General features: G+C 39.1%; 1 protein-coding gene across 7 annotated transcripts in view; it reads right to left on the minus strand.

The window, feature by feature from the left end:
* The window catches only part of LOC131425576 (protein FAM107B), a 138,486-nt gene that overhangs the window by 49,382 nt on the left and 76,256 nt on the right, over nt 1-12,848 (minus strand). For 6 of the 7 annotated variants that reach the window (XM_058587570.1, XM_058587568.1, XM_058587567.1 and 3 more), the window contains one exon: nt 8,338-8,473. The gene's annotated coding sequence lies outside the window, so the exon portion shown is untranslated. Of the gene's footprint in view, nt 1-8,337; nt 8,474-8,616; nt 8,715-12,848 lie in introns of those variants that run through there. The other variant, XM_058587572.1, reaches the window with a different exon arrangement.

Consider the following 12,848-nt stretch of genomic DNA (forward strand, 5'->3'; position numbering starts at 1 on the left):
TTTCATTATGCTCAAGTTTAACCTAGTACAATATAGGAATTTTTAGTTTGAATATATATCGTTTTTTATCATAATTTGACAGAAAAATTTGTGGATACTTTATTTTCGATACACTCCTTATCTGGATAATAGTGGATAGCAAATTCTTCTGCCTCATCCCCCCTTATAGTACAAATATCCACATTGGTTCGATTCCGGTTTTGGATCAAAATACGAAAAATTTATTCGATCTGTAATTCATAATTTTCCAGAAGAGAGGAAAGCGTTGAACAACTGAATCGAATTGCGATGTGTAAATAGTTCTTCACAACAATGCCTTCACAACAAATTTTCGGGGAAAGTGATTTGAACTTATTTCTAGGACCAACGCAAGTTACATCTTTTAACATGGCTATGTAAAAAATTGGAAGATCGTGTCGAAAATTTGAAAAACTGTTTTCGTAAGCAAAAATCCTTCTGCTCAATTCTATGATTTATTTCTTGTGTCTGAATTGGAAGTCAGAATCCAAAAATTAACTGATGAATAAAAGAGTTAAAAAGATTTTTGCTCACTAAAGCATTCTACTGAGACGCTCAGTAGAAGCCTTCCTTTTTTCGTCTTTCTAATGAACCAAAAGGATTGTCCATAAACTAGTATACATAATTTACAGAGTGAATCAGTACTCAGATCGATTAGGCCATATCTGAGAAAACGAAGTGAGTCCCACTAAGGAGTGTATCGAAAAGTAGTTAGCAACATTGATTATTGAATAAAAAAGCGAAAAAAAACATATTTTGACATCAGTTTTCGATATATTGTAGAAAAATTACATTTTTACGTATTTCACTGATTATATTGAAGAAAAACTTAGTTTCTGTGAAACGCTCGCACTTTGGACTTGACATTCTTCATTAAATTCTGCACAGTTACTTTTGTGACTTTCCTGGTGGCAGCTGTCCAGTTTTTTTTTGCACTCCTGCAGGTTTGGGGACACTGTACCTTCCTTCCAAAAGTGCCGCTTGACAATTGCCAAATACCTTTCAATTGGCCGAAGATCCGGGCAGTACGGTAGATTGATGTCCTTTTCCATGAATTGTACAATATTTTTTAACAACCACTGTAGAACGGAGTTGGCGTAGTAGGCTGAAGCCAAATCCGCCCAGAAGAGAGGAGGAGCCTTTCTGCTTTCTGTACAGTGGCAGCATTCTCTTCTTCAAACATTCTTCCTCGTACACCTTGGCGTTAATTGTGCCCTTCGTGAAGAAAATCGACGACCGCAAACCACAGGTACAAATTGCTTGCCAGACCAACACCTTCTGCCGAAACTTTTCCATCGCCACCGTAGTGTCAACGTCATCCAGGTCCTGGTACACCGATTTCATATAATATTGCGGTCCGCGCAGCGCTCGAGAGTCTTCCTTGGCGTAGGTTTCGTCGACGATCAGGATGCATTCGTCTTTATTCTGTAGAATCCGGTTATACAGTTTTAGCACTCTATTTTGGCCTGAACTTGCTGTACCAGGGACTTTTTCGGCACCTTCTGTTTCTTGTACGTTTTCAGGGAGTTCCGAACTTTAATCCGTTGAATCATTCCGATTCTGGTGTTGAACTGCTTGGCCAAATCTCGCGTCGACGCCGATGGGTTTTTCCTGATGTACTCAACCACTTTTAAGAAATTTTTTTACTTTATTTATTTTGCCGCTTCCAGTGACGGTATACATATTTTAACAATCTTCACCCTATAATTCCGGAACCGGAAGTCGGATCCATGCAAAATTCAATATGGGACTATAAGATCTTTAATTTTAACCTGAGTTTGTGCAAATCGGTCATGCCATCGCTGAGAAAAGTTAGTAAGATTCATTCTGGAATAAACAACCACTATTTCCGGTGCTCCGGAATCAGAATGCGGGAACCAGCATAGCCGAAATCGATTTGTTTGGTTGTCTACTGATATAACCTACCGATTGGAGTAGTTTCGAGGCCAGATTAGAAATTGTTTTCCGTTTTTTCTTTCGGTGCTTTAAGTGAAGGTATTAAATTTTAAACACAATTTACCCTATAGTTCCGGAAGCGGAAGGCAGATCCGGATGAAATTCGCGAGTTTTTTTTTCAATTATGAGACCTTTCATGTGAGATTGTTAAAATCGGTCACGCCCTCTCTGAGAAAAGTGAGAAAATAATTTGAAACAAGAATTTTTTCACTAATCATCCTGTAATTCCAGAACCGTCAACCGGACTAAAATAAAATTCAAGAACTTTGTATAAGATAATTATACCATTCATTTGAATCTATGTTTGTGAGAATCGATTCAGCTGTCTCTGAGAAAAGTTAGTGCGCTTATTTTCATTTTTTTGCTCATATCACCCGGTAATTCCGGAAGTCGGATTTGAATAAAATTCAGGAACTTTGTATTGATTTACAAGACCTTTTATTTGAAGTTCATGAAAATCGGACTAGCCATCTCCGAGAAAAGTACACATACAGGCATTTTGCGTACTCGACGAACTAACGAATGGTATATGACAGTCAACCCTCCGGGCCTCGGCTCAAAAGACGGTTTTCACAGTGACCTTAACTTATCTACAGAGATGTCCATCTCCTCTGTGTGACGAAGAGAAAGTATAATTTCTCCCCTCGCACTGACAACACCAACGAGAGCTCTTCTCTTTCACACATATATACCACTGTTATATAAAGTGTGCACGCATCATGAGAGCGAGTGTTTATTTTCTTTCAACTCTAGCAATGGATCACACCAAATTGCTAGAGCAGTGCTCTGAAATTCTCTGAGGTGGATGAAGATATTTTCTCCAAAATGTGCACGCCGGTGAGGACTCTGGTGTATGGTTCGTATATGAGAACTGTGGGGCACGCATATTCAGCAAAAGCGCAATTTATCGTTACAATTTATTTTTTCCTTGCTGTGTGAAAGATTATCATTGCAAGGCCATCGTTACCTTCTATAAATTTAAAAATTCAATCACAGAAGTGTTCGCTCACCAGCACGCACCAGTGGTCACTTGGGCGTATTTAGGCGAGAGCGCGTGAGAGCGATTCGAGCGAAGAGAATGTGTTTCACTCGCGCTAGCTGCTTTTACGACAAGCACACACTCAAATTCTGTCTATTCGACACTGAGAAGAAGTGCGCTTTTCTTTTTGTGTGATGTTCGCTTCTTGCATCCCCTGTGTAGACAAGAATCTTACACCAGCGTGTATCACTCTGGTGAAATGCCATCACTGCCTATCTATGTGAGAAAGGCAAAAAGTCATAGTTTGAGTAAATTTTACTCCAATTGATACTCAAATTTCGACAAATTGTTCCAGTTTATAAATTTGAGTAGTCGCAGCTCACATCAGGAGTTATGTTCAATGAACGTGTAGAGATTTTCGATGCGCTGCACAATGGTTCGAATCAATAAAAACGTGGACATAATATATATGCACATATATGTTATACCGCGTAATTTGATTCTATCCCTAATTGTTCATGGCCTACTTTGACAACAATTTACTTTTTACTTTTACTTTGACAATTTTATTTTTCAATGAGAATATCTTGAGTACTATTCGTGTGACTCATTTTCACTATGGCCATACCTGAAACCATGAATGGTTAAGAAATGGAGGGCGTCACGCGTCTGCAACTTCTGATACTCATTTTTGCAGTGAGTGTCGCACGATCAACATCTCGTCTTAACAATCGTGTTGCTTTGCGAAAACTCAATCTATTTACACTTTTAAACATGGAATCTCTTCGTGAAGGTTTGTACATACTATGATTTAATTCCTTTGCTCGGTAATATTTTTGACGAGAAATTTCGGTAATTTATAGAAATGACATCAGTTTTATTTTACAATAACTATGCAAATTTTTGCCAGACGATCAGTTTTAAAGCTTGCTTCATTTAGAATTGTAACGAACTTTTGCTAATATTGCGGCGCTCCTGGTGGACGGATTTGGAAGTTCTTGGCGCCCACGTGTCGGGAATTTTGTCAGCTTCACGTATGATTTTTGACATTCCGCACATCGAATGTACTTTGTAAACAATCAACATGGAAGTCGAAAGAAGGGAAAAAATTGTGCACAGTTATTTGGAAAATCCATTGTGGTCTGCATCTAGGCTAGCTAAACAGTTGAAATTGCCCAGAAATACCGCATGGCGCGTTATCAAACGGTATAAGGAAACATTGACGACGATTCGGAAGCCTCAAGCCAATCGTCGGAGTGGAACTGTCGACCGGAAACTGCGTGGTAAGATTTTGAAGACGATTAAGAGGAATCCTAATCTGTCGGACCGTGATTTGGCCAGAAAATTCGGTGCTGCCCATAGTACCGTGAGGAGAACTCGACTCCGGAAAGGAATCAAGTCGTATCGAGCTAGCAAACAGCCAAATCGGACCATAAAACAGAATAGTGTGGTCAAAACTCGTGCTCGGAAACTATATGACCAGGTGCTGACCAAGATCGACGGGTGTCTTCTGATGGACGATGAAACCTATGTCAAGGCTGACTTCGGGCAAATCCCAGGTCAAAAATTTTACTTGGCAACGGCTCGGGGGGATGTTCCAGCCAAATTTAAATTTATTTTTGCCGACAAATTTGCTAGAAAATTTATGATTTGGCAAGGCATTTTCAGTTGTGGCAAAAAACGAAAGTTTTCGTTACAAATAAGACAATGACATCGGAACTATACCAAAAAGAGTGTCTCCAAAAACGAATTTTTCAGTTCATTCGATCCCACGACCATCCCGTAATGTTTTGGCCAGATTTGGCAAGTTGTCATTACAGCAAAGTCGTTCAAGAATGGTATGCAGAGAAAGGGGTCCAGTGTGTTCCGAAAAACCTTAACCCACCCAACTGCCCCCAGTTCTGCCCTATTGGGAAATACTGGGCAATCATGAAGAGGAGACTCAAGGCAAAGGGAAGGGTTGTCAAAGACATCAATCAGATGACGACCTGGTGGAATAAGATAGCCAAAACGATGGACGAAGAAGGTGTGCGCCGCCTAATGAGCCTAATGAGTGTTACAGGAAAAATTCGAGAATTCCTTCGAAACCGTGACGAATAATTTTATCCGTATTTTTTCTTAAAAGTATGAAGAAAACGCTACATTTGTAGAAAAAAAGGTCTTGAATTCAATAATAAATAACTGAAATACAGGCAATTGTCTTTGTTCCAATTCTATCTGAAGCAAGCTTTACGTTTTACGCTGCGCTGGACGTTCCCAGAGATGCCAGGTTCACAGATTAATCTGCGTTTGATAGATATTCAACATGATGCACAGATTTTCACATATTTCTGAAAGTCAATGAGCCCCTTAAAGTCTACGAATTGCTAGGGAAAACGCAGTACACATGTATTTCCGACAGAGTATTTGGAAGTTGCCAGACCTTTATTTGCTCATAGAAACGAGTGACATTTTTTTTGTTTTACTAGCCAAAACGATCTCGATATGCAAACATTGTTATGATAAGTGTACACAGTTTTTGCACAGATTGACTTTTGGTTCGATCACAGATTTTTGAATATATGGTCTGGCATCCCTGGGGTTAGCTTGTTTTTTTTCAAAGACAACATAAAAAGACTCTCGTTACAATTTTGGAGCCAGCCAGTTCTCATCGTATAAGCTGTGTTGGTGTCATGATTAGAGGAAGCGGTCAATTGATATCTATTTTCAAAATTATCTTTCTGACGTTTATCACAGGACCTTTGTCAGGTTTGTTAGAAAGTCATTAATTCTCCAAAATGATATATTCATGAGTGTTGGACAAACTAGTACAATGGTACAATGGTCGTGGTAATTTGTAAATATTTGAAAATTACCATAGATATTATATGAATAAGCAAAAGAAATGGGTTATCTCCAGTGATGCCAGGTAAACATACATTTACCTAAATGTTGAGGTCATCACTCGTTGCCTAAAATTGGGGAGATGCACCTTAGTTGATTTTGGGTTGGTTTTGACTCAAAATTAGGTAGCGGCTGGTAAGAGTGTAGTTCATCAGCATGACATAACCTCGTGAAATGCGCTGATTGGAGATGGTTTGAAAATGCGAACAAATCACCGATACACGTTAAACATGAACTTTAATCATCACGAATTGATTTGTGATACTGACTTGTAGAAGCCCATTGCAGATTAGTGCTGTGGCGACAACAACTGCTAGACTGTTAGATATTAACCAAAAGGTTTAGCACTATAAATTTAAATATCAGAGAATTAGAGTGATTTAAGTGAGCTGAACAAATACAAAACTGTTTAAATGAGATAATTTAGTTTTAAATGACTCTCTGAGGGAGTAGTTTGGAAAAAATACAGAAGCTTATTTCCATGTGGCTCAAGGAATGTAAAACATCGTTTGAAATGTTAGCTTAAAGAACTCCCCTATATAAACCATGATATAAACGATGTAGAATTATAGATAACCTAAAAAGTAGCCATCCGGACTGATAAAGCTCCGAGCTTCACATAACCAAATCGCAAATTGTACAGTATGTTCTGTTGTAAAGTAATACGGTCTAAAAATTATAACAGATAACCATCAACAACATTGTCGTAATTTTTATCAGCTCAAAACAATTGTTGACAACGTTTATCATCTTGTTGCACCTTATCGCAATAGTTTGTTTATCGCGTTCCACAAATTCCATGCAATCCCTAGGTGGATGTCCCAACAAAAACGATAACAACATCAAGTGGAACTCTTACAGGTATCTTCTCTAGCTCAACGAATCGATTCTCGGTAGTTTCTTGGACCCCTAAGTCCAAAGTCTGCATTGGCAGTCGATTCAACCGTTTCGGAACTAACCCATGTAATTGCTCATTATGCCCATCAATGGACGACATACCGACGTCCGACCGAAACCCGAACCGAGCGCCACCAATCGAATGAAAGTGAATCTGTCTGACCGTCTCTTTCGCTGTCCTTTTCTCTCTTCAGCTTTAGGCATCGATCCAAACGGCATCACGTTTGGGAAAAACTTTCATCCGAATGCCTTTTACAGTTCCACATTCGCCGTGGTCTTTTTCCTGGTTTTGTCCACGCTCAAATCATTGGTGATGGTAGTGGTGGAGGTGGAGGTGCCACACAGCTCCGTACCGGGGCCAAAGTTTTTCATTTCTTTTCTCACCGAGTAGTCAAGATTTTGCTCGCAACTCCTCCGTCACCAATACCTTCAATATCTTGCCACTACGATCGTAGCCAAGCGTGACCAACGAGGTAGAAAAAATCACCCGGAACGGGTGAAGGGCCGATCTTGCGCCGTGCTAGTGGAATCATGTCTGCAACTGTCGGAACCGACCAACTAGATATTATCGATTCCGAACGGATCAACACGACACGGTTGTAATTAAGCTGACGGTACGTAACACCTAGTGCGGAAGAGTTCGGATAAATTCTTTGTTAGTTTGGTACCTGTACTCAAGGTCATTTTCTCCCGTAAATTGGGAATGTGCCAAACGGAGCTGGATTCTTCGCAACTATCTTTTGCAACAAACCAACTCAATTGTTGTTGTTTATCTAAATGCGGCACTTGAGTGGCATAAAAATTGCTTCGCTCGACCAGTCAAACTAGTTCCCCCGAGGAGAATTCAAGAGCGGAATGAAACCTGCTGGTTCCTCTGCAAATCCACTTCTACCGAGCAGATGTTCTTGTTTATCATCTGGACCAAGACGAAGGCCTCGATTTCAATTACTCTATTATTAAGTGTGCTACTGTAATCTCGAGCGTCATCGGCAACTCGCGCGGTAACTCCGGATAACTCAATGAGGCGTTAGCATAACCAAAGACAGCTCCGGGAGATGATGATTCGATCAGTGCAGGGAATATCGAAAGACTTCAGTCTTAATTGGTTCCGCCTAGCACCTAGCAAGCTCTGGTCGGACACAGTCTGGAGGTTGGTACGGTTTTACCGTTACAAACGCGGGTTCGGCCACAGCAAAATTCCAGAAATCGACGGGGGCGTGCGTCCGTTCCTGACGGTTCACCCACCCACTTAAGAAGTTTTACTGCAGCCATGGACAAAGCTTAGACCAACCAATCGACTGGTCCCGAGAAGAAGAAAAAGAAGAAAGAAACTTTCGATGCCCGCATTGACACTGGCATCCTCATCCACCGGAGAAGAAGAAGAAGAAGAATCATGCTTCTGCAGTAAAGGGTGTCAAGTGCCGGACACCGGCTTGAGTTTTCGAGTTGTACTCTTTCCAGTTCAAGTTTATCTTCGAGCGGTTGTGATAGCTCACACACTGACACACGTAACGCAAGACGGGCCCCTTGGCCTGACGACTCTTCGTTGCTGCTGCTGCTGTCAGTGCGATTTATCGAAGCAAATCAGAAAAGCTTCCACTTACCACTAATAAACAGCTCGTGGCCGTTTTACTTCCGACGTGCGCCCGTCGTCGAGCCCTTTTCGTTGCTTGTTTGTTTTTGCTGTTGTTGTTTATCTGGGCGGGCCTGTCACCGATGGTTCACGTTGTGCTAGAAACTCTGTGGAAGAAATAAAACGAAGAGATTGATTAGCTGTCAGTTGTGTCACTCGCAACGCTGCAGTTGGTGCTTGGCAATTGCAGAATAGTTTTGTACAATTTACGATTAATCCGGTGAATTGGGTTGGGATACTTTGCAATTACCTTGATAAATCAAATCTTTGCCAGCTTAGGCATCCAAACTAAATTACACTTGGAACGAGAAATTTTAATCAAACTGAATTTCTTCAGTGATAATTTATTTATCAAGTAGGGAAAATTTCCACGTCTACTTGGATTGCAAAAAAATAGTTCCGCAAAGAGGATGTTTGTACTCTTCTGCTGTAGCGTTTCTCAACCTTTTTCAAATAATATTTCTATGCTGTGAACCATTTCGCGGTTAATTTTAACTTTTGGTTGAAATCTAATACTATGTTCACATTATGAGTTAAAACAAGTTTTAACTTTGATTTCATGTTTTAAGCGAAATAACTTGTTTTACTTCTGCGTTATTTCATATTCTGAAACGTCACATTAAAACATGTTTTCCCGAAATAACATGATACAATTGTCAGAAAAGCACAACCCTGCTAGCATTTTCCGACACTTTACGACTATGTCAATTGACAAGCTGTTCAACAACAGCAGTATTCCTTCAAGTAGCCATGTAATCATAATAAAACAACCCAGTGAAATTAGTAGACCCGCATAAGTCCGATCATCGGTCCGATTATCGGACCGATTGAGCACGATATAGGGCCGATCGTAGCGCTTCGATCGGCCCGTCATCGGACAATTCTGCACCATTTGCATCAACCGCGCTGACCTAAAAAAGCTTTATGTTTACATTATGTATCGCTAGAGAAACAGAGCGAAGGAATATCAAACAAGACATTTTCGAGCCGACGTCTTCCCGATAGGGTGAGAAAGATTGTTAAACATTTGTATCGATCATAGAGGCTTTAACCTTTAGGTCATTCGCCTCTTAGGGCCAGAAAAACTCTGACCCTATGTTCGAGGTTGGAAATCCAACCCCGATGTATCTCATCACCTGAGTAATCAGACATCCGCTCTCTGCTTTGGTATATCTTCACTCTTTTGTTCTACCGATACACTATGCAAGCTCGAAACGCAATCAAAAGCTTTCTTGCACGATGCGTCCGATGTTCGGATTTACTGGGAAAACTGGAAACTGGTACCAACGTTGCCAGGTATACCGATTTCTCGGTATTTATACAGATTTTTGCCGTCTATACCGCAATACAGATATGTACTCCCAAAATACCGATAACTCACGAATCATACAGATAAGTACCGATTTTGGTTTTTAACTTGAATAGGCATGAAAAAAGGTTGTCGTGGGACCTTTTTTTTGCACACCTCTTGGTGACCTTTTTTTACTACTTATGTAGAAGAGACTTTGATACCGATATGGTACAGAAAGATTTTTGCACCGAATACAGATTTTTGGAAAAACGACCTGGCAACGCAGCCTGGTACAACCACTTTTGTTTTTTAATTAAAAGATGACTTTTTTGATCATTTGCTGATCAAAAATATTCGAAACGTTGGCAATAATCGTGAAACGATAATATCCTTCATAGCTAGGAGAAGTACCTGGCTTATTTCTTATTTTTCGGATGTTGTCAAAATACTTTTTTCTTTCGTACCTGCGACGTAGGCATTTTTGCAGTTTGTTTATAAACAAACTCAATACCAAGTAATATGTCATGCGTATAATGTGAACAGTGCGGTTTTAACTTTATATTACTATCGTTAAAACATGTTATTTTCTGCAGATGTGAACATAGTATAACACTTGAGCGTTTTTTTTTGTGTCGAGTAGTTAAATTTAACTAAAACTGCGGCCCATGTCAAAGTTTGACGGATGGAAAGTTATTTGGGTTTATTTTGCAATGTAAATAATTCTAACTAAAGAATTGATACTAGAATTTTCTTTGCAAGACTTTTTTCAGTGTCGGAAAATAACCCTCGATCTGTCAAAAATAACCATGTTTTCGAGTAGGGTTATTTTTGACAACTTAAAAATAACCGCTCGAGTGTCAGACTATAAACAAAAGTTAAAATTTACCGTGAAATGGTTCACAGCCTTAATCACAGCGGACCATCAAAATTGATTGTATACTAGAAATGATTTATATGAGAGATTTTCATACTGTGAACGATATTTTACAATCACACGTACATAACTTCACGAAACGGAGTGTTATTATAACTGAGTGAAAGTTATTATAAAGCAAACAGTGATTCGTTTACATGTTCACTGAAAAGTAAGTTTTTGACTACCACTGCTAACCTCAATTTATTTTACACAAACATGACATAACCTCACAAAATGAACAGAATGAACTTTGTTTACAGTTTAAAAGTTCATCAGAGGTCCATCACAATCTTTTTAGTTCTTTTCACTGTGGAACACGTTTTTACCAGGCACTTTTTCGTCATTTTTCAATTTTTTAATTTACAGTCGCAAAACAAAACAAACCAACGGAAGCTTGTGTCGTCATCGTGTAAAACCTAATTTATCGTGGCGTCACAAATGAACTCAGGTTCATCATTGACAGTACAGTGGGACTGTTTACATGAACTTTGCCTCTTATTTGTCCAATGCGGCATTAAGTTTGCTTTACAATGATGGTAAACAGTTCTACTAAATTGTCAAAGACATTGAGGTTGACTGTAATCAGAGATGTCAGGTTCATAGATTAATATGTGTTTCACAGATTCTCAATATGCCGTCTTGAAATCAATAGAGAAAACACATAGAAAATGTGTTTCCGACAAAGCGTTTGAAGGTAGCGACCTTGTTTTTTTGCACGCACCAAAACAAACTAACGATAGCTGTCCAATGAAGTTCATTCAGTGAATTTGGTTAGGTTGTGTCATGCACGTGCAAAACATAATTGAATTGTTTTTGAAAGGAGGACGAAACTAACATTGACAGCAAATGGAGAAAAAACACTGGAATGAATAATGTTTCGGCTTTGGTTTTAATTCCTGTTTAGAAATAATCGCACATTCTCAGATCGATTCTTGATAAGTTGAAAAACTGTATATTTATTTTTAAAAAATATGCAAATCATTTACTATTTCCAGTAGCAAAAAGTTCGGAAACCATATAAAATAACGAAAAGAAATAGATTTTAAAAACTTGTTTTAATCCACCTAGTGGTGTAATGATGCCTTTCTCATATTACTCATAAACAAGCTAAACAGCATGAACCAACAGCATATAAGCATATAGATTGTTATTATTATTGTTATAATTGATATCACTACACCATCGGCACGGTATTGGTACACTACCGGTTGTGAGAATTGAATTTACATCGCGAAGCTCGAAAAAAATGTAAATTTTTATCAACCGCAGCACCGTCTTTTATCAATTTCACACATCAGTAGCAGACATCCGTAACCTTTTCGTTTTCTTTATAGCGTGTACAAAATAGAACCAAGCACGCATCGTTCGTGTTGTGTTTTCTTCTTCCACGTTGAACGTACCGGTGTTGTACATATTGTCATTCTATATGGCGGTTTGAAAGCTTTGACATTCATCGCATCCCAAAATACGGAAGCCAAAGCTAATAGCTGTGCCTTTGAACGATTCGAACGTGGATCACCGGCTCCATGTTCCATCCATTGTCACATATCGATGTAAAAAAATCTAATTTATGACTAACCAATGATAACCGATTTGTAGACTTTTTTAATGTTTTAAGTAGTAACCACCTCAATTGGCCGACCGAAACGTTCACCATTATCGGAGTCTGTACGACCACGTTTTAATTCAGCAAACCAATACTAAATGGTTCATTTCGATGGAGAAGAGATCGGATAACACTTTGGAAGCCATTGCTGAGCTTGCACATTTTTATTTCATCAAGAAGCAGTAATAAATTAACACACGAAATTGTTTTGAATCCATTGTTTTGAAAATGATAAAAGTAGCTTCACTTATATCCCTGTCACTTTTTTCGGAATAATCGAAAGGTCATGGAATTTCAGATATAGTCGTTTGAATGTTAGTACTTCATAAACGGCATAAGAATTTGACAATGATAGCGCCATCTGTGTGTTAGTAATACCAATAATTGAGTGATGTGTTATATGAGCTTTCTTACAAATTTTCCGATAAGAACGGGTTTGAACTGGCTAGGGGTATCCCCTCGACCTATGGCTTTATAGAACTTCATTCTACGACTTCTGGACACGACTTTTGGCCAGTAGTTTCTGTTTCAGTATCCTATTTGGTTGGTTACAGTCTCGAAAAAATCGAAATGCTCCAAGCAAATGAAATATTCTAACAGTGCTTTTTCTGCTATCAAATTCCTCGGTGATATAATAGTTCGACTGGGCTTGGTTTGCCCTTATCGTTT

Source organism: Malaya genurostris, chromosome 1 (genome assembly GCF_030247185.1).
Source record: "Malaya genurostris strain Urasoe2022 chromosome 1, Malgen_1.1, whole genome shotgun sequence".
Classification (NCBI taxonomy): domain Eukaryota; kingdom Metazoa; phylum Arthropoda; class Insecta; order Diptera; family Culicidae; genus Malaya; species Malaya genurostris.